A 21044-nucleotide genomic window follows, 5' to 3' on the forward strand; every position below is an offset into this window, starting at 1 on the left:
TTTTAAAATGTGACTACGCCTATTCAGGCTGTTTTATTTTTATTTCTAGACCATTGCCTCTTAGACAAATTATAGAATCAGGTTTATCTTCTGAAGAAGGCTCAATTCCTTGGACCGAAACCTAGGTAAAGGTTGGTTTCATTACCGCTGTCGAGGCTGATAGTTTCTTATATATTAGATTATCACGATTGCTGACTGGGCTGCAAAGTTGAAAGTACTACAATCAGTTTTCATTTTCGATGAAAACATTGCTAAAAAATTTGTTTTTGCATTAACTTCTTGTCACGATTCAGTAAAAGTAGTATCAATTTTGTCGAACTTTGTCATTGTCTGTTTCTGATGTAAAATGCACCATACTGTATTTGCAGTTTTGGACGTCCATCACACGAATTAACTTCAAGAGAAGTAGGGCAACTTAATTTCTTTTTTGTAAATGCAGGTTTAGGTTCCGTATATGCCTTTAATCACTTCTGATGAATTTCCACATATATATCTCCAACAACTTTTGATGAATTTCCTATGGCGATAAAACAACGGAGACAAACAATTTTACGTGGCATGTTATTAAAATGTAACCACTTAAACGAAACGCACACAACGCTCCTTTCTAAATGAAAATTGCATGAACAAAGTAATTTCGAGATAATAATTAATGCTTAGATAAGAAATTACACAATATGTACCAACATAACAAAAAAACTAAGTTCCGTTAATATCAACGTCATCTCTGCGCCACTCTGGAAACTTTTCACATTGCCCTCGTATCGCATTTGGCAGACGAAATTTACAATTGAATCTGAATGGTGTTACAGTAGTCTTTGTATGTAGATTTTTGTAGAAGATGATTTTGGGACGTAAGTTGGTCAATTTCAAGTAAACAGCATTACATCTTCATTAGTAAATTTTAACTCTTTAGTAAGCCACATAACAAAGCCACATAACAAAAAAATTATATAATGCTTTTATACCCTACATATGATTTGCCGCTTTACGCGCAAGCAGTTGTAACTTGACCTGGTGCCAACCTGCCTACACACGTTTTATTCACTTAATAAATATACTTTTTACTAGTTATGATTTTATTCTTGATTTTATCTGTTTTCTTTTTGTATGTTTCTTAAGTGTTTTTTCCGTAGTGGAAGTTAGTTACAGTTACTTTTGCCAGACCGTGCCAAATTATTTTATTATGACAGAAACGAAACGCCACATACTGTTGAGATTTGTCATTTATCGTATGTTAACTTCCAAAAGAAATGTGTCAATTCTTGTTATTCTATACTCTTTAGATGGCTTGGGTACAATGTACATAATTTCCGTATTACCTCTAATTATTTAATATGCATTTCACTTTAATATTACTAATTATTACACCGAAACCAGTGAGACACCTTGCTTAAATTGACTGTTGACACTTATTTTCTTGTAACTTCCCTATTATGTTAAATGCTCATGCAGAGTCTGTCGTGACTGTCGACAGTATTTACTCGCCCCAAACTATTGCTCGTTCATCAGATAATTGTCCTCTTCATCGTTGTTGGTTGTTATACTCGATTATATCGTTCTTTATAAAAGGGCCTGAGGACAAGGTAATGTAACATGGCAACCGGTAGCTTATTAAAGAGTTCAGAATTTATGGCTGAATCTGTACTGTTAGTTACAGTGGTTAGTTACATGATCAAATTTGCAGGTGGTTTTTCGTATCAAAGTCCGAAATTTAGTAAGCAGAGTTGCACCTCAGACAGCAACAGTGGCTCTAATATGGCTAGGAATCTGGTCGAACTGAGCTTGGGTGACAGACACAGGTGCGTCACTCCACGCTGATTCAACCCTACACCAGAGTTCATCAACTGTGGTGGTCGGCAAATGGAGGCATGCCAGTTTCTTGGCAATCCACACTCAGCTGTTCCCAGTAGGTGAGATGTATGTACAGTGTGTTTGGCAGTATAACAGTGGAACACGCTCTGTATTGAGGTAGGTCTGAACAGCACAGGCAACACACGGTCGCGTGTTGTCTTGCTGAAACGTAACGTAACGAAAAGCTAGAACATTATGTAAGCCACCCACCTCGCTTAAAAGTCATATACAAAGTGTCCTTGCTAAGAGCTGTCAGGCACATTTCCTCCGGTATTTCGCAAATATTTGCAATTTCGTTTTTTGCAATGTTTAGCTGGTCTCATCCCAAAGAAACACTGCTCCTCACATGTGTCATGCGACGCCCAGCGCCGACGGAAAGCGTCCGTTTGTTTCCCGTTCCAAAAAAAAAAAATTTTTAAATCGAAACTTCGCGCGGCCATTCGATAAAAATACTTTGTTTCTACCTTACGGCAGGTCTTGTCACGGGGGAAGCCTCGTCATAGAGGTCCGCCGCATGAGCGTCTAGGGAAGTGATTCCAGAGGTTGTTTCCCGTTGCCTTCCACTGGTGATGATGAAATGAGAATGAGAACAACACAACACCCAGACCCTGAACGGAGACAATCTCCGACCCAGCCGTGAATCAAACCCGGGTCCTTTGGCGTGACAGACCGCCGCACTGACCACTCAGCTATCGGGGCAGACCCATTCGATAAAGCGGTCCAAAATTAGTCCAGTCCGGAATTGGTTTTACCGATTTGTATTAACAGGTATAGCAAAAGGAGAAGAACGACCAGTACTCCAGTAGTGACTGAGCAGCGCTGGTGCATGGCGGTCAGCGTTGGCTGGGCAGACACGCGCGTCGCTGCTACAGTATTGGTTTTCTTCACGTTTTCATGCTCCTTGTAATACAGGGTGATTCAAAAAGAATACCACAACTTTAGGAATTTAAAACTCTGCAACGACAAAAGACAGAGCTAAGCACTATCTGTCGGCGAATTAAGGGAGCTATAAAGTTTCATTTAGTTGTACATTTGTTCGCCATTTCAGCTAATAAAGTTTTTGGTCCCTTTTTCTTCGAAGGTGCTACTGTAACTGGACTACAGTATCTGGAGATGTTAGAGAATTGGCTGTTCCCTCAGCTCGAACAAGAAGCGCAACAATTCATATTTCAGCAGGATGGAGCGCCACCACACTGGCACTTATCTGTCCGTAACTACCTGAACGTCAACTACCCGAGGCGATGGATCGGCCGCCAGGCAGCCTGTGACAGAGCACGTCATCACTGGCCTCCAAGAAGCCCTGATCTTACCCCCTGCGATTTTTTCTTATGGGGGTATGTTAAGGATATGGTGATTCGGCCACCTCTCCCAGCCACCATTGATGATTTGAAACGAAAAATAACAGCAGCTATCCAAACTGTTACGCTTGATATGCTACAGAGAGTGTGGAACGAGTTGGAGTATCGGGTTGATATTGCTCGTGTGTCTGGAGGGGGCCATATTGAACATCTCTGAACTTGTTTTTGAGTGAAAAAAAAAAACCTTTTTAAATACTCTTTGTAATGATGTACAACAGAAGGTTATATTATGTTTCTTTCATTCAATACACATTTTTAAAGTTGTGGTATTGTTTTTGAATCACCCTGTACAAATCAATAAAACGAATGTTGCACTAGACTAATTTAGGATCTCTCTATAGACTGCGCACGTAAAATTTTGTCTCAAAGTCGTTTTGTTTATAAATCGAAACAAATTGGACGCGTATGACTATAACAAGCTAAGTGTGGCAACGTTCGTTCTCTTCGGAGCCACCATAGATGGATATTACATCGTGATGCTCTACTCTGAACTGGGACTCGTCTGAAAAGACGACGCACTGGCACTCATTTGTCCACTGCTATCTCTGGTCGCGCCCTTGCATCTCTCTCTCCCGCTCCGCATTCGGGATGACGACGATTCAAATTTCCGTCTGGCCATCCACATTTAGTTTCCCATAAATCGCTCTAGACGAATTACGAGATTCATTCGAAAAAGGCACGTCCGATTTCCTTCCGAATCCTTCCCTAATCAGAGCTCGTGCTGCGTTTCTAATGACCTCATTGTCGACAGAACGTTGAACTCTAATCTTCCTTCTTTCCTTCCTCTCTCCTCTGCAGAATCGCGAGAAGCCGCAACGATGGCCGCCGTACTGACCGTCCATGCCGCTCTATACGTCGTCGCAACCGTCCGCGTGCATACTTTCCGTGCTGCAAACAAGTGCATTTTGGTATTCAAGGTATGTGACAATCCTGGACGTTGGACAGAATGGTATATTTCCAAGAGCTATGAACGATTTACGGACGGTATTGGTCTGTAATACAGCCTTCGTTTGGAATTGAAACGTGGACAATAAACAGTTTAAATAAGAAGAGAATATAAGCTTTTCAAATGTGCTGCCACAAAATATGATGTTGATTAGATGGGTAGATCGGATAAGTAATGAAGAGGTACTGACTCAGGAAGTAAATATATTTCGGGGGCAACTTGAGTGAAAGAATTGATCGATTGATAGGATAAATGCTGGGACACCAAGGATGTGTCAGTTTGGTTATAGAGGGAAGTGTGATCGTAGAGAGGACCAAGGATCGAACGTTGCAACCGCTCCAGTCGCAGGTTCGAATCCTGCCTCGGGCATGGATGTGTGTGATGTCCTTACGTTAGTTAGGTTTAAGTAGTTCTAAGTTATAGGGGACTGATGACCTCAGATGTTAATGCTCAGGGGCATTTGAACTATTTGAACCATTTCGAACGTAGCAAGTTCAAATGGATGTAGGTAGTGGAAGCTGGCAGAGACGAAGAGATGCACACAGGATAAATTAGCGTGGAGACCTGCGTCAACCAGTCTTCGGACTGAAGACCACTAAAACAAAAACAACAACAATGCTTCGAAAAATAAATTCTGTGCTTTGCACATTTACCTTCAGGCTAGCTATCAGTCGGGCCAGATTCCTGTATGAGGAAGTTCAATATCATATAGATAGCAGCAGAAAGCGATATAAAAGGCTTTTAAGGAAGATGGTTTCTCGTTTAACGGTATAGAAGAATGCCGACAGTTTTGTGGGAACCAAGTATTGTGGTAGGTATAATGTTAGCCTATAAAATTCAATAAATGGTAACAAAAAATAAAGAAAACGGGGACATAAAGAAAATATTTTATTCATTTTCAATGTTATCTCCATTGGCCACATCACACTTCTGGCAATGTCTGTAAAGCTCCTAGACACTGACAGCGACGCCTTCTTTCGGAATCAGTCGGAGCATTCACGTCACACCGTGCGTCCTCATCGCAAACATGAACTAAACGCGTCATGTGTAGTTATCCCGAGCGGGCCCGTACTCGGTTCGTAATGCGAGAATCAGTTCTTGAGATGTGCATTTAACGATTCGCTCACCCACTTCGATCTGAGGTCACCCCAGGCATTTTCCGTGTCCTGCTGTGCTTCTGGTGATGTCCCTGTTGTGGTAGCACATATTACACCAGAAAAATGTCTCTTGACTAAGAAAGTAGACAGTAGATTGTTGTTCAAGAAAGATTCCGGGACCTTTATTTACTCACTATTAAACTGAGTGCGACCTGACGACTTGGCATAATCGGTTCGTACAGGTGAAAGTCCAGGAGAAACCCTAACAACAGCCGCCTGCCCCGGCGACTGTCAGCTGGCGACGCTGGCCCAGTTCATGGCCTGGTGAAATCCCCCCAACTGTGGGGGCCAAGGTCTTGCAGCTGTTCCTTCAAATCAGTTAAGGCCACTTCTGATGTCCTGTCCTTATGAATGTCCTGGAGTCTACTGCAGCTTTAAAACAATTTCCTGTCTTTGCTGGCAGTTTTAACAGTTGTCCAGCAGACAGCTAGAGACACGTTTACAGACGCGTCCACTTCGGCCCACGAAATGCAATGGTCACTGTATCTCACATTACTCTTTGTTACTGCAATTAGAGGTACGAAGTTTACCATCTTGCAAAGGTCCCCCATTCCCCTGCCAATCTGAGTACAACCACACAGGTGAGTGCTAGCGGAATTTCCTCGTGAAGCAGCAGTTTGAACAACTGATCCCTAACGGCGCAATCCGTCGTTTCGGCTACTTCGGGAGTCAGCACAGACACAAACAAAGAAGGAGAGAAGTTGCGATTGCCGGTAGCAGGAATCCAAAATCATCTGTACAAATCACTTCAAAATTAACTGAACTCTTTATTTCTAAAAAGAATATAAAGTTAACTTCTCTTGATTCCTGCGCTTCCTTGCCTCCTACATACAAGTACTTTAGCTACTATTACTACTCGCAGAACGCAGACTAAGTAAAGTCTTCCTATTATTCATCCCTGATGCTCTTGAAGACTGCGATAGAACTGGCCCAACCAGCAATGGGCAGCTGGATAAATCAGCGTTGAAAGGGGACGCTGAACTCTGTCTTCCTGAATGTGTGGCACTGCCCGCTCTTTCAATTGGCGAGCGCTTCAGCGCCTTCTTTGATGCCGTTTCGCGCCACTACGCTGGTCGGTCTGCAGTCGATGCTTGAGGACTGCACACATTCTCCCCTTTTTATGGTTCCACGAATAGACGTATCAATTTCAAATTTATGTCACATTCTAAGGTTTATGGTCCCTTCGCGGTGTAAAAATTTTAAGCTTCTAAGTCAATTCAGTCAAACGATAAAGCCATTTATCTTACATACATTGCTACTCGAAAACTCACTCAGCAAAACCTGCAGGGAATTTCCTGTTGACGTAAAATCAAGAAACTTGTTAAGAACCTAGATTTCACAGTGAAAATAAAGAGAAATAACCGAAATGGTTAGTTTGTAATTTGTTATCCGACTTCAAATTTCGAATTAAAACATTCTAGAAGGTCTTAAAATCTCTGGGAGAGACAACTTGCCACTGACAGTGTCGATAATAGGCAAAAAACGTCAAAATCCTCGATTCTAGGTTCTGCTTACTCAGATCTACTGGAAAGAGGGTGAGAAGACGACGTCTGTTGTTAGTCTGTTCCTTCATTATCGTTCTCAGAGAGGGAATTCCTTGCACTTGTACGATGTTGCCTGTCTACATATTTTTTCACGCTTAGCACATACGTGGTGTATCGCGAATAGTTTCTTTCTCCTCCTGGCCAAATGATGTAGCGCCGTGGTCAGAACGACGATTCGCATTCGGAAGAACTGCGGTTAAAATCCCTGTCCATACCGGTTCAGACTCTCTCACGTTTCCCTTCATTTCTATACACCACTTAAGGAGAATGCCGAGGTGGTTACTTCTGCAAGGACACAGCTAAATTCCTTCCCCATACTTCCCAAATCCGAGCTATATTTTCTGTGTCCACTGATCTCTTCGGCGATGGTGTGTTAAACCGGAAGTTTTCGTCCTTCCATTCAGGGAAGATTTGTACTCAAGTCTTCTGTTACACTCAATTGTTCAAATCCTGTATGCGTCACGTTTTACCGTACTTTTGTAAGAAAACCTTATGTTTGTTAATTCGTTTCTCCATTGCACCACGGCTCGAATCTATGTAGACAATAAAGTGAAATGGCCGCTTTAGCTTAGTGTATTTGACGCTCGCGGTACTTCTCGACATATGTCATTAAGCAAATGCGCATCGGTACATTTAAAAAAAAACACTATTATTTATATAGCCTATCGGTTATATCGCCAAAATTTTACGGATAACCTTGTGAAAAGTATGTGTATTCTTAGGTGCTATAAGGTGGAAGGTGTACGAAGCACAGTCGTTGAGTTTCAATTATCTTCTGGAGAAGATAGAGTTACGTAAACAATTCATTGTTTATATGCAGATATCCAATGAAAAGCCAAAGAAACTGGTACACCTTCCTAATATTGTGTATGGCCCCTTAGAGCACGCGGAAGTGCGGCAACACGACATGGCGTGGACTTGATTAATGTCTGAAGAAGTTCTGGTGGGAACTGACACCACGAATCCTGCAGGTCTGTCGATAAATCCGTAAGAGTACGACGGGGAGGAGATCTCTTCTGAATAGCACGTTGTAAAGCATCCAAGATGTGCTCCATAATGTTCATGTCTCGGGAGTTTGGTGGCCAGCAGGCGTATTTAAACTCATAAGAGTGTTCCTGGAGCCACTCTGTAGCAATTCTCTCTTTGTGGGGTGTCGCGTTGTACTGCTGGAATTACCCAAGTACTTCGGAATGCACAATGGACATGAATGGATCAAGGTGATCAGACAGGATGCTTACATACGTGTCACCTGTCAGATTCGTATCTAGACGTACGAGGGGTCCCATATCAATCCAACTACACACGCCCCACACCGTTAGAGAGCCTCCACCAGCTCGAACAGTCCCCTGCTGACATGTAGGGTCCATGGATAAATGAGGTTGTCTCCATACCGGTATACGTCCATCAGCTCGATACAATTTGAAACGAGATTCCTCCGACCAGGCAACATGTTTCCAGTCATCAACAGTCCATTCTCGCCGGCCGCTGTGGCCGAGAAGTTCTAGGCGCTTCAGTCCGGAACCGCGCTGCTGCTATGCTAGCAGGTTCGAATCCTGCCTCTGGCATGGATGTGTGTGACGTCCTTAGGTTAGTTAGCTTTAAGCAGTTCTACGTCTAGGGGACTGATGACCTCATAGTGCTTAGAGCCATTTGAACCATTTTTAGTCCATTGTCGGTGTTGATGGACCCACGCGAGACGTAAAGGTTTGTGTCGTGCAATCATCAAGGGTACATGAGTGGGCCTTCGCCTCCGAAAGCCCATATCGATGATGTTTTGTTGAGAGGATCGCACGCTGACACTTTTTAATTGCCCAGCATTGAAATTTGCAGCAGTTTGCGGAAGGGGTGTACTACTGTCACACTGAACGATTCTCTTCAGACATCGTTGGCCCCTTCTTGAAGCATCTTTTTCCGGCCGCAGCGATTCGAAGATTTGATGTTTTACCGGGTTCCTGATATTCACGGTACACTTGTGAAATGATCGCACAGGAAAATCCCCACTTCATCGCTACCTCGGAGATGCCGCCCCTCCGCTCGTGCGCCGACTATAACACCACCTTCAAATTCACTTAAATCTCGATAAGCAGCAGTAACCGATCTAACAATTGCGCCTGGCATTTGTTGTCTTATATAGGCGTATTCTGCCTGTTTACGTATATCTGTCTTTGAATATGCATACCTATGCCAGTTTCTTTTGCGCTTCAGTGTATATCTACAGTGCTGGAACACAATGAAATCCCCGCGTAACAGTACGGTACCATGCTGCGACTCAAAAATCTGGATCAACCCATTCATAAAGTGAAGTATCGCACGGAAATTCGTTTTCTGGATTTGAAGGGGAACAGCGCTTTAACAAACAGCCACAAAAGAATACTACCGTTATCTGACGAGGCTACGGGACACTGTCAAGACGAAGCACCGCTAGAGATGTTTAACTGTAGTAATGCAGAATTTTAAAACCAACGTCACCGCCAACTCAACCATCGTTGGGAAAATGTGTCGCATTAAAGAGTGAATACACCATGTCATTAAAAGTATACGGACATGTAAACCCTTTGGCTTCACGACGGCTTTAACTCTGCTGGAGACACTTTCAGTGAGTTGCCTGAATGTTTGTGGGAGAATGACAGCCTATTCTTGTTCTAGAGCCTGAAACAGAGAAGTCAGTGATGTTGGACGCTGGAGTTTGGAACTAATTCGACGTTCTAACTCATCCCAGAGGTTCTCCAATGGCTTAAGGTGGGCAGGCCACCAGATTTCGGGAATGTTACTGTCCACAAAACATTGCCTCACAGATGCTCCTTCATGACAGGCTGCACTCTCATGCTGATACAGTCATTGCCTCGGAACTGTTCCTCTAATGTACGCAGTACACAAAGCTCTAAAATGTGTTCATTTCCATCCGTATCTAGCGTTTTATTAAGTGCAATATGGGGACCGCTCCCTAACCACAAAAGATACCCCCATATCGTAACTCCTCCTCCTCTGTACTTCACTGTTCACATGACACACGGTGGCAGGCAGCTTTCTACAGGTATTCGCCAAACACAGAAACCTTCCATTGGTTTGCACTCCGAACCACTTGTTCCCAGTCATTCACCGTCCAGTAGCGTCGGTCTTTACACCACTGACAGCGTCGCTTATCACTGACTACAGGAATTTGTAGCTCATGAGGAACTGCTCGACCACCGTGTGTGATTCATTTTAGCTCCCTGCGGACTGCTGTTGTGTTAGCGGGACTACTGGTAAAACTCTGGAACTCACAGCTGATTCCTTCGGCTGATTTCATGCTATTTTTTACAGCCACACTTCGCAATGCTCGACGGTCTCTATCCGTCAGTACATGAGGTCTGCCTGGTCTTACTTTAACTGTTGTTGCTCCTTCGCGTTTCCACTTCACAATCACATAAAGAACAGTCGTCTTGGGCCTCTTCGGAAGGGTTGAAATACTCCTGACGGATTTGTTACTCCGGTGGCATCCAATGACTAGGCCACGATCGAAATAGCAGAGTGCTCCTCACCGAGCCATTCTGCTCCCACTGCTTCTCTACTGATAACACAATACTCCCCGCTAACTCTTGTACTGTCGAGTCCACCTCCCGAGATACCTGGTGGTTAATTCCGCATTACATTGGGGTGTTCAAATAAAATGGTTCAAATGGCTCTAAGCACTATGGGACTTAACATCTGAGGTCATCAGTCCACTAGACTTAGACCTACTTAAACCTAACTAACCTAAGGACATCACAAACATCCATGCCCGAGGCAGGATTCGAACCTGCGACCGTAGCAGCAGCGCGGTTCCGGACTGAAGAGCCTAGAACCACTCGTCCACAGCGGCCGGCCATTGGAGTGTCCGTACACTTTTGATCATACAGTTAGCGTATAAATGTGTTCGGAATCTCCCGTTACAAAGGTCTCAGACCTTCAGAGGGAAGTGATTAGTATACTATTTTGAACAGGGACCGATGTCCGGAAACGCACCGTTTCCATTCTACGACGGTTTCAGTTCAAATGTGTAACGCGTCCACCTCTTCTGAGGGAAAGAGAAAAGTCTCAGAGTTGCTTGTCATGGTTTGCAATTGGGTATACAGGACGGTCTCCTGATGTTACTTGACGTCTGCCTTGCTGCGCAACCTGTTCAATGCCTGTGTGTCTGCGATACAGTAAACAATATTCGGCACACGTTTTAGGAATACATAGACATGCTCCTTGTGTTTGCCGAAGCTCGAGGTAACGGAGGGGCTGCTAATTGGCTGTATGACGAACGTTTTCCACCGCGTAGCACACTATGGCACAAACGTTTTGCCCAATAAACACAGCGTCTTCGAGAAACAGGTACCTTCAACCGTGAGGAGGCAGGGCTGTGGTGCTTCACGGCAACGCCACACGCCCGAATTTGAATAAGGGACTGTATCGCGTGAAGAGAGCCTGTCAATGAGTACTCGAACAATTGCGAGTGCAACTGGTGTTAGTCACAGTATCGTCTTGGACGTACTGCGCGAGCAGTAATTACATAAATATCACTTACAAAGGGCACACACTATGGGTCTAATCGATTTTCCAAAACGCCTTATCTACTGCACTTGGTTCTTGCACCGCTGATTCGCCACATCGCTGTTTCCACGTTGAGTTCTGTTCTCAGATGAATGTAAGTCCACTAGAGACTGTGTTCTGAATTCGCGAAACAGCTGTGTCTGGTAGACGAAAACCCTCGTGCCACATATGTTCACGGATTTCAGCATCTGTTTGGTATTAACGTGTGGGCAAGTATTCTGGACGGCCATGTGATTCGGCTGTAACAACTTCCACTCAAACTAATTGACCCTGCATACTTGGTCTTCCAACAAATCGTATTGGACCCCCTATTGGAAGCTGTGCCACTGAATGTGCGCCAGGATGATGATGATGGTGTTTGGTTTGTAGGGCGCTCAACTGCTCGGTAATCAGCGCCCGTACAAAGTCACAATTGTTACACAGTCCAGTTTTTACACATTCCAATCTAGCCACCGTCACGAATAATGATGATGATGACGATGAAATGATGAGGACAAAACTGACACCCAGTCCCCGGGCAGAGAAGATTCCCAACCCGGCTGGGAATCGAACCCGGGACCCTGTGATCCACATGCAACAACGTTAGCCACGTGAGCACGAGCTACCGACATGTGCGCCAGGAAATGCGGTTTCAGCGTGAACATGCCCCACCTCACTGTTCATGTGCGGTTCGGAGGCACCTCAACAGACGATATGGTGAAAGATAGTAGGCCGACCGAGGTGCTCCAACCGCGTGCCGCCATGATCGCCGAATGTAAGTCCTGTGGACTGCTTCTTGTGGGGTCGTATCCAACATTAAATTTACGAGATTTGTGCAGAGACAGAGGAAGGACCGAGAGAGGTGGCAAAGTGGTTTGCACACTGTCCTCGCATTCGGGAGGACGACTGTTCAAACCCGCCTCCGCCCATCCTGATTTAAGTTTTCCGTGATTTACCTAAATCGTTTGAGGCAAATCCCGGGACGGTTCCTTTGAAAGGGCACGGCCGACTTCCTTTCCCATCATCCCCTAATCCGATAAGACCGATAACCTCGGTGTTTGGTCCCTTCCCTCAAATCAACCAACAGAGGAAGATGTGCTGGCACGAGTTCTGGCCGCTGCACTAGAAACTGAAAAATGGTTCAGATGGCTCTAAGCACTATGGGACTTAAACATCTAAGGTCATCAGTCCTCTAGACTTAGAACTACTTAAACCTAACTAACCTAAGGACATCACACACATCCATGCACGAGGCAGGATTCGAACCTGCGACCGTAGCAGCAGCGCGCTCCCAGACTGAAGCGCCTAGAACCGCTCGGCCACAGCGGCCGACTGGAAACTGAAGATACATCAGGTGGGATTCGGAGTGTGTACCAGAACATGCTTCGTAGGAGCAATGTCTGTAACAACGTTGGTGTTCGCTGCTTTTGCAATGCATCGGTACTGTTCTGTAGGTACAGTATACTAGGGTCTTTTCTGTTTTGGAATGATGAGTTTAAGGAGAAATACAAACAAATGTGGGTAAGTGATACATGGATGTTTAGTTATGTTTCCTTTCGAGTGCACTGCGTCACGCCTAATTCAATTTCTCATGCAGGAGTGGATGAGTTAAACATCTGAACTGAAACCATAGTAGAACAGAAACGGTACGTTTCTGGACAATGGTTACTATTCAAAATATTACACTACTGGCCATTAAAACTGCTACACCAAGAAGAAATGCAGATGATAAACGGGTATTCATTGGACAAATATATTATACTAGAAGTGACATGTGATTACGTTTTCACACAATTTGGGTGCATTGACCTGAGAAATCAGTACCGAGAACAACCACCTCTGGCCGGAATAACGGCCTTGATACACCTGGGCATTGAGTCAAACAGAGCTTGGATGGCGTGTACAGGTACAGCTGCCCATGCAGTTTCAACACGATACCACAGTTCATCGAGAGTAGTGACTGGCGTATTGTGACGAGCCAGTTGCTCGGTCACCATTGACGAGACGTTTTCAGTTGGTGAGAGATCTGGAGAATGTGCTAGCCAGGGCAGCAGTCGAACATTTTCTGTATCCAGAAAGGCCCGTACAGGACGTGCAACACGCGGTCGTGCATTATCCTGCTGAAATGTAGGGTTTCGCAGGGATCGAATGAAGGGTAGAGCCACGGGTCGTTACACATCTGAAATGTAACGTCCACTGTTCAAAGTGCCGTCAATGTGAACAAGAGGTGACCGAGACGTGTAACCAATGCCACCCCATACCATCATTCCGGGTGATAACGCCAGTATGGCGAATAGACGCTTCCAATGTGCGTTCACCGAGATGTCGCCAAACACGGATGCGACAATCATGATGCTGTAAACAGAACCTGGATTTATCCGGAAAAATGACGTTTTGCTATTCTTGCACCCATGTTCGTCGTTGAGTACACCGTGTCTGTGATGCAGCGTCAAGGGTAACCGCAGCCATGGTCTCCGAGCTGATAGTCGATGCTGCTGCAAACGTCGTCGAACTGTTCGTGCAGATGGTTGTTGTCTTGCAAAGGTCCCCATCAGGGGTCGAGACGAGGCTGCAGGATCCGTTACAGCCATGCGGATAATATGCCTGTCATCTCGACTGCTAGTGATACGAGGCCGTTGGGATCCAGCACGGGGTTCCATGTTCACTCCTGAACCCACCGATTGCATATTCTGCTAACAGTCATCGAATCTCGACCAGCGCGAACAGCAATGTGACGATACGGTAAACCGCAATCGCGACAGGCTACAATCCGACCTTTATCAAAGTCGGAAACGTGATGGTACGTATTTCTCCTCCTTACACGAGGCATCACAACAGTGTTTCACCAGGCAACGCCGGTCAACTGCTGTTTGTGTATGAGATAATGGTTGGAAACTTTCCTCATGGCAGCACGTTGTAGGTGTCGCCAGCAGCGCCAACCTTGTATGAATGCTCTGAAAAGCTAATCATTTGCATATTACAGCATCAACTTCCTGTCGCGTCTGTAGCACGTCATCTTCGTGGTGTAGCAATTTTAATGGCCAGTAGTGTATGCACTAACTCTCCTTTAGAAGTCCTAGAAGTCTGTAACGGAAATTTCGGAACTCTCTGTAGACGGGCTAAGACCAAGTTTCATTGCCGTAGTTTTTTCGAGGCGTTACAACTTTAGGAGTGGCCCTCGTATTTTCCACGAGCAAAGCTCAAGTTGTGCAGAGTGGCGGGGGTCAGGTGCCCAGCCCAGGGGGCGCATTGGCAAACCGGGCAGGTGCGGGTGCAGCGTGAGGTCAGCGCTGGGCGTCTCCCGGACGGCAGACGGCGCAGAGGGATTGCGAATGCGCGCCGCAGGCAGGTGGTCGGGCGTGGCGGCCGCGGCGGCGGCGGGCGCGGACGCCGCCAGCCGAGCCGACGCCCTGGGCGGACGCGCAGCTGCCTGCCCCGGCCAGCGGGTGGCGTCACATTTCATAGCGGCGGGCAGCCGCTAGCCGCTAGCTGCTGCTGTTGTTTCGCAAGCAGGTGCCGCCACGCCACCGCCGAAAACTCCGGGGCTAACTTCGCAGCAGTGTGAAAGAGGACACTGAAAACATGAAAGCGTATTTCCTAACCAGTATCTCGTACGTGTTGTAGACCCAGGAAAATTATTATCGCGAGATACAGGGTGACTCAAAACTATGGGAAATTTTGGAACGTCTAGGGGTAACGCTGCAGGGTAAGTGGCGCCGAACGACGTCTACGAATAGTCATCAAAAAGTAGCGGTATTGTTCAGCCCGCCCGGTTGGCCGTGCGGTCTAATACCCTGGAAAAGAAGTACCCAGACAAGAACTGGCGACAGATATGGCGCGTTATACGGAATGTTTACCTCCCAACGTCGGTACGCTCAACACGGTATGTGGTGGTAAATAGGAAGTTCGCAACGAATCAACGGCGGCACGCGATTCATTTGGCAGACACTCCACTATGTTTAGGCTGCGCAACAGTGGACACTGATGAACATCGTTTAGCATGTAGTGGGACGGCTCCAGTGTGGCAATTGGCACAACAGATATTGGCGTTCCTATTACGCTCCGTCTCTCACACAGTTTCATCAGACACACTTTTTTTCCCCCAAGAATCTTATTTTCCGATCCAAAAAACCAATGCAGTGACATGGGTACGGGGAATGGTGGTCGGCTACGTCTATAACGAATCGGAAAAGGACAAAATAGATTTTTGGCATTTTCTCCTGGATGGACACACGAAGCTGCAACAGCATAAGATATATGGGCATTACATGTGACTCACATTTACCGACCCGCCGGCCAGATGGGAGTGACGGGTGAGAGATGAGAAAGACGAAGAAGCCGAGATAGACAACCATCACACTTACGGACCCTTAGTTACTTTCGAGAAGACAGCCCAGTCTTACACCAACGTCTGGAGAACGAGTCGATAGATAGCTCTCTTGCTCTATTGAACGTCGGGTCGTGAACATGTGTCGCCCCCGACACGAATTTCATTTCATTGCTACAGGAGCATGTTTCTTTTGTATTTGTACTATCCGCAATGTCTTCATGTCTTTCTTTTGGACATTTTCAGTTTTATTCATTTCCTTAATTAATTAATTTTCTAATTACCCACTATTTGTCAACATTTGGACATTGTAGACACTATTTATGCGGTAGTACAAAAAAATGTATGTCAGCAAAGGTTGTAAGTCTCACATTGAAAAAAAAACAACAATAAAAATAAAAAATAAAAAAACGCACTGCTTTCCGGGCGGGAAGGAACTCCTGGTCCCCGGCACGAATCTGCCCGGCGGATTTGTGTCGAGCTCCGGTGAACCGGCCGGTCTGTGGATGGTTTTTAGGCGGTTCTCCATCTGCCTCAGCGAGTGCGGACTGGTTCCCCTTCTTCCGCCACAGTTACACTATGTCGGCGATTGCTACGCAAACACGTTCTCCACGTACGCGTACACCACCATTACTCTACCACGCAAACGTAGGGGTTACACTCGTCTGGCGTGAGACGTTCCCTGGGGCGGTCCACCGGGGGCCGAACCGCACAATAACCCTGGGTTCGGTGTGGGGTGGCGGAGGGGTGAAGTGGACTGCGGTAGTCGTCGTGGGGTTGTGGACCACTGCCGCTGCGGCGGGGACGGAGCCTCTGCGTCGTTTCTAGGTCCCCGGTTAACATACAGGGTGTTTCAAAAATGACCGGTATATTTGAAACGGCAATAAAAACTAAACGAGCAGCGATAGAAATACACCGTTTGTTGCAATATGCTTGGGATAACAGTACATTTTCAGGCGGACAAACTTTAGAAATTACAGTAGTTACAATTTTCAACAACAGATGGCGCTGCAAGTGATGTGAAAGATATAGAAGACAACGCAGTATGTGGGTGCGCCATTCCGTACGTCGTCTTTCTGCTGTAAGCGTGTGCTGTTCACAACGTGCAAGTGTGCTGTAGACAACATGGTTTATTCCTTAGAACAGAGGATTTTTCTGGTGTTGGAATTCCACCGCCTAGAACACAGTGTTGTTGCAACAAGACGAAGTTTTCAAAGGAGGTTTAATGTAACCAAAGGACCAAAAAGCGATACAATAAAGGATCTGTTTGAAAAATTTCAACGGACTGGGAACGTGACGGATGAACGTGCTGGAAAGGTAGGGCGACCGCGTACGGCAACCACAGAGGGCAACGCGCAGCTAGTGCAGCAGGTGATCCAACAGCGGCCTCGGGTTTCCGTTCGCCGTGTTGCAGCTGCGGTCCAAATGACGCCAACGTCCACGTATCGTCTCATGCGCCAGAGTTTACACCTCTATCCATACAAAATACAAACGCGGCAACCCCTCAGCGCCGCTACCATTGCTGCACGAGAGACATTCGCTAACGATATAGTGCACAGGATGGATGACGGCGATATGCATGTGGGCAGCATTTGGTTTACTGACGAAGCTTATTTTTACCTGGACGGCTTCGTCAATAAACAGAACTGGCGCATATGGGGAACCGAAAAGCCCCATGTTGCAGTCCCATCGTCCCTGCATCCTCAAAAAGGACTGGTCTGGGCCGCCATTTCTTCCAAAGGAATAATTGGCCCATTTTTCAGATCCGAAACGATTACTGCATCACGCTATCTGGACATTCTTCGTGAATTTGTGGCGGTACAAACTGCCTTAGACGACACTGCGAACACCTTGTGGTTTATGCAAGATGGTGCCCGGCCACATCGCACGGCCGACGTCTTTAATTTCCTGAATGAATATTTCGATGATCGTGTGATTGCTTTGGGCTATCCGAAACATACAGGAGGCGGCGTGGATTGGCCTCCCTATTCGCCAGACATGAACCCCTGTGACTTCTTTCTGTGGGGACACTTGAAAGACCAGGTGTACCGCCAGAATCCAGAAACAATTGAACAGCTGAAGCAGTACATCTCATCTGCATGTGAAGCCATTCCGCCAGACACGTTGTCAAAGGTTTCGGGTAATTTCATTCATAGACTACGCCATATTATTGTTACGCATGGTGGATATGTGGAAAATATCGTACTATAGAGTTTCCCAGACCGCAGCGCCATCTGTTGTTGAAAATTGTAACTACTGTAATTTCGAAAGTTTGTCTGCCTGAAAATGTACTGTTATCCCAAGCATATTGCAACAAACGGTGTATTTCTATCGCTGCTCGTTTAGTTTTTATTGCCGTTTCAAATATACCGGTCATTTTTGAAACACCCTGTACAATACACTACAATACAACGGTATTTTTCTAAATTTCGCGGACTTTATACATCCGATTTTCAATTTTTTTTATCTTGTCCCGACGTACGTTTGCATTTTCAGCTGTGTCGAATATTTAGTTTATCCCAGTGTATTTATTTTATGCCAAGTAGTTTACCCACGGTTTTGTTTCACAAATAAAAAATTTTGCCTACCGTTCGTGTGGTACGGTCGCAGGTTAGAATCCTGCCTCGGGCGTGGGAGTTAGGTTTATATAGTAGTAAGTTCTAGGCGACTGATGACCTCAGATGTTAAGTACCATAGTACTTAGAGCCATGTGAAACAGTTTTGTTCGTGTCCAAAACATTTCTCACCAGTGCTTCATGTATTTCTGGTAAGTTACTGGGCAGCTTCACTTGTCATTATATCAACTCCATCGCTCACACACAGTGCACTGACTACTTACAAGCCTCAATGACCTGTCTGCTCGGTGGTGGAATGCAGTAGCGAAGCACCTTGAAAGTCAGTGTCTTGTACTCTCTATTCGAGCGCATGGGACTCAAAACGGCAACAGCGATCTTCAAAAAAATGGTTCAAATTGCACTGAGCACTATGGGACTTAACTTCTGAGGTCATCAGTCCCCTAGAACTTAGAACTAGTTAAACCTAACTAACCTAACGACATCACACACATCCATGCCCGAAGCAGGATTCGAACCTGCGACCGCAGCGGTCGCGTGGTCCCGGACTGTAGCGCCTAGAACCGCTCGGCCACCCCGGCCGGCAGACAGGCGAAATACCCTCAGACTTCAAGAAAAATATAATAAATCCAATCCCAAAGAAAGCAGGTGTTGACAGATGTGAAAATTACCGAACTGTCAGTTTAATAAGAAACGACAGCAAATTACTAACGTGAATTCTTCACAGACGAATGGAAAAACTGGTAGAAGCCGACCTCGGGGACGATCAGTTTGCATTCCGTAGAAATGTTGGAACACGTGAGGCAATACTGACCCTACGGCTTATCTTAGAAGCTAGATTAAGAAAAGGCAAACCTACGTTTCTAGCATTTGTAGACTTAGAGAATACTCTCAAATTCTGAAGGTGGCAGGGGTAAAATACAGGGAGCGAAAGGCTAATTACAAATTGTTCAGAAACCAGATGGCAATTATAAGAGTCGAGGGACATGAAAGGGAAGCAGTGGTTGGGAAGGGAGTGAGATAGGGTTGTAGCCTGTCCCCGATGTTATTCAATCTGTATATTGAGCAAGCAGTAAAAGAAACAAAAGAAAATTCGCAGTAGGTATTAAAATCCATGGAGAAGAAATAAAAACTTTAAGGTTCGCCGATGACATTGTAATTCTGTCAGAGACAGCAAAGGACTTGGAAGAGCAGTTCTACATCTACATCTACATTTATACTCCGCAAGCAACCCAACGGTGTGTGGCGGAGGGCGCTTTACGTGCCACTGTCATTACCTCCCTTTCCTGTTCCATTCTCGTATCGTTCGCGGGAAGAACGACTGCTGGAAAGCCTCCGTGCGCGCTCGAATCTCTCTAATTTTACATTCGTGATCTCCCTCGGGAGGTATAAGTGGGGGGAAGCAATATATTCGATACCTCATCCAGAAACTCACCCTCTCGAAACCTGGACAGCAAGCTACACCGCGATGCAGAGCGCCTCTCTTGCAGAGTCTGCCACTTGAGTTTGCTAAACATCTTCGTATCACGATTACCAAATTACCCTGTGACGAAACGCGCCGCTCTTCTTTGGATCTTCTCTATCTCCTCTGTCAACCCGACCTCATACGGATTCCACACTGATGAGCAATACTCAAGTATAGGTCAAACGAGTGTTTTGTAAGCCACCTCCTTTGTTGATGGACTACATTTTCTAAGGACTCTCCCAATGAATCTCAACCTGGTACCCGCCTTACCAACAATTAATGTTATATGATCATTCCACGTCAAATCGTTCCGCACGCACACTTCCAGATATTTTACAGAAGTAACTGCTACCAGTGTTTGTTCCTCTATCATATAATCATACAATAAAGGATCCTTCTTTCTGTGTATTCGCAATACATTACATTTGTCTATGTTAAGGGTCAGTTGCCACTCCCTGCACCAAGTGCCTATCCGCTGGAGATCTTCCTGCATTTCGCTGCAATTTTCAAATGCTGCAACCTCTCTGTATACTACAGCATCATCCGCGGAAAGCCGCATGGAGCTTCCGACACTATCTACTAGGTCATTTATATATATTGTAAAAAGCAATGGTCCCATAACACTCCCCTGTGGCACGCCAGAGGTTACTTTACCGTCTGTAGACGTCTCTCCATTGAGAATAACATGCTGTGTTCTGTTCGCTAAAAACTCTTCAATCCAGCCACACAGCTGGTCTGATATTCCGTAGGCTCTTACTTTGTTTATCAGGCGACAGTGCGAAACTGTATCGAACGCCTTCCGGAAGTCAAGGAAAATGGCATCTACCTGGTAGCCTGTATCTAATATTTTCTGGGTCTCATGAACAAATAAAGCGAGTTGGGTTTCACACGATCACTGTTTCCGGAATCCACGTTGATTTTTACAGAGTAGTAGATTCTGGGTTTCCAGAAACGACATGATACGCGAGCAAAAAACATGTTCTAAAATTCTACAACAGATCCAAGTCAGAGATATAGGTCTATAGTTTTGCGCATCTGCTCGACGACCCTTCTTGAAGACTGGAACTACCTGTGCTCTTTTCCAATCATTTGGAACCTTCCGTTCCTGTAGAGACTTGCGGTACTCGGCTGTTAGAAGGCGGGCAAGTTCTTTCGCGTACTCTGTGTAGAATCGAATTGGTATCCCGTCAGGTCCAGTGGACTTTCCTCTGTTGAGTGATTCCAGTTGCTTTTCTATTCCTTGGACAATTCATCCCGGGGTGTCTGGATATGCTGTTTCGAGCC

This window comes from Schistocerca serialis, chromosome 4, assembly GCF_023864345.2.
Source record: "Schistocerca serialis cubense isolate TAMUIC-IGC-003099 chromosome 4, iqSchSeri2.2, whole genome shotgun sequence".
Taxonomy (NCBI): Eukaryota; Metazoa; Arthropoda; class Insecta; order Orthoptera; family Acrididae; genus Schistocerca; species Schistocerca serialis.